Below are 2728 nucleotides of genomic sequence, written 5' to 3'. Positions count from 1 at the left end.
ACCTCTGTGGTCTTCCTCCAAAAAACCCACAACCCTAACCTAATTAAGAAAAAAACATCAGACAAATCCCAGCTGAGGGAGAGTCTACAAAATACCTGACTAGCATTCTTCAAAACTATCAAGGTCACCAAAAACAAAGAACAATCTTAAGAATTTGGACAGCCAAGAGGAATCTAAGGAGACAGGATGCCTCAGTGCAACATGAAATCATAGATGGAATCCTAGAACAGAGAAAGGACATTAACTAAAAACTAAGGAAATCTGACTACATATGGACATCAGTGAATAATAATGTATCAGTATTGGTCCATTAAGTGTGACAAATGTACCATAGTAATGTAAGATGTTAATGATAGAAGAAACTGAGCATAGAATATATCTTTACAATTACTCTGTAAATCTAAACTACACTAAAATTAAGTTTATTTTTAAAAAAATCCAGAGGGATCAGGGAAAAGACAAAAGGCTGTGATTTTTTTCTGGGTCTCCTGGTCATAGCACCCCATATTTCTTGAGGAGTCCTCACTTCCCCTAATCTTAGTCCACGTGGTTTGGATAAAGCTTTTCCCTACATCCTCATTTCAGTGGAGGGGTAGTATATAATCCAGGATCAGCCAACCAGTGATATGGTTTGGACCTGTGTTCCTGCCCACATCTCTTGTCAAATTGTAATCCCCAATATTGGAGGTGGGGCCTGGTGGGAGGTGACTGACTCGTGGGGGTAGATTCCCCCGGTTGGGACTGTTCTGGTGATAGCGAGTTCTCATGAGATCTGGTAGTTTAAAAGTGTGTGTCACCTCCCCTGCTTCTCTCTTCTTTCTGCTCTGGTTACGTGAAGACAGCCTGCTCCTGCTTTGCCTTCTGCCATGAGTCAAGGCTCCCTGAGGCCTCCCCAGAAGCAGATGCTGTCATGTTTCCTACACAGCCTGTAGAACTGTGAGCCAGTTAAAACTCCTTTCTTTATAAATTACCCAGTTGCAGGTATTTCTTTATAGCCGTGCAAGAACTGACTAATACACAAAGCATTTCATCTCCATGGCCACTGTGATTGGCTCAGGAGTGGGCACATGCCCCAACCCAGGCCCATGAAACCTATCTCCAGTATGTTTGTGGGAGCAGTTGAAGAAGACAGACTCTTTCCCCCACTCCATACCCCACCAGGATCACTCAGGGGATGGAAGCTGGCAGCCATCCAGTTACCAAAAGCCAACATCTTGCCTGAGAATGGTGCCACAATAGAGGAAAACAGTCAAGAGAAGGAAAAAACTAGGGTTCCAATGACAGTGAGTGGATTTGGCAGTTTGATGAACTACTATAGTCCCTTTTGCTTAAACAAGTTTGAGTTGGGGTTTCTGTCAATTGCAACCACAAAAGTCTTGACCAAAACAGTTGATCTGAGCATCATAGTCTGGGGCCAGAATCTTTAAGAGGGACATTAGCGGTCACCTTTCTTCTTAGCCTCCATGTTTCCATGCAGAAACTTCTGCTCCTGTAGTGAACTGGGATTTAAATAACTTCTACTCCTCCTTTCTGGGTGCAGTGATGACTATCTGATAGGTGACATCAGTAAAAATAAATAAGCATATATGGATCTGTCCCATTAGGGTCCCCATCTTTAACCTACCTGCCTGTAAACTGGATATGTTCTACTGCACTGCAGCCAGCATGGGGCATGGACCCACACCTGCATTCTAGTGGCAGTTCTCAAAGCTCATTTTCCTTTGGTCTCACTCTTCAGCCTTGCTAGGCTTAAGGCAGCTATTCTGGGTAAGACTGACAGCTTCAGAGACCCCAACTTTCCCTTGAATGCATCATTCTGAAGTCTCAACTCAGGGGTAAAAACTAGAATGCCTGAAGGTCGCTGCAGATCCAAGACACGCTCTCCAATTTACCATTATCCATAATGAAAGTGGTATTTTGCCCTTTAGTTGTCTGACATCTATTTCTCATCCTGTTCTGAACTCAGTTTGAAAGAAGACTGTAATTAATTTCCACCTCTCAAATCTCGGCAACAGAATGAGGATAAGGGATAGAGTATGGAGAATAATACTTAGAGAAGTGGAAGGATTTCAACAATGGAAGTCATTTCATGGAAAGGGTAGTCTTTTTAAAACTATAAGAGGGGTCAAGAACTAGCTTGACAAGAATAAATTCCTCTTGTCATTATGAGTAGCATGTATAAGGCAAGCAGAAAATTTCTTTATATCTTTTCTGTTGTCCTGAATAACTAAATTGAAATATAAGGTACATTTGCACTACACCTTAAATAAGTTATAGAGGAAATTGGTCTTCCCCTCCAGGGATTCCTCTGGCCACGGGTCTTGAAAGGGCATCCTCTCAAGATTCTATGTCTGGTTAATCCCTTTATCCCTCTGTTCAGTGTGGACAGTAACTTCTCCCATTTTTATGAGAGATTAACTGTGAAACTGACTTGGTTAATGCTTCCAAAGTGCTGGGCAAGTACCAAGAATTGCAATAAGGAAAGTCGGAAAGCAGAAGTGAAATCTGAGAAAGCTCACATTCCTTTTACATAAATAACTTGTGCCATTATCTTAGTTTCTCAAGTCAGAGTTTCTTCTGTAAATAATTCACAGTAATAGGCAGTGAGCTTGCTGTGAAGGGAGGTGGTTAATTATTTACAATACTGATGGAATGTGAAACTTAACAAAATCTGGATGGAGAATGGGAAATGTGTTAGGGATAAAGGAGACCAGGCTCTGTGAGAGGA

Source organism: Theropithecus gelada, chromosome 10 (genome assembly GCF_003255815.1).
Source record: "Theropithecus gelada isolate Dixy chromosome 10, Tgel_1.0, whole genome shotgun sequence".
NCBI classification, from domain to species: Eukaryota; Metazoa; Chordata; class Mammalia; order Primates; family Cercopithecidae; genus Theropithecus; species Theropithecus gelada.
The sequence above is the reverse complement of the archived record's forward strand: the minus strand, read 5'-3'. Positions refer to the sequence as shown.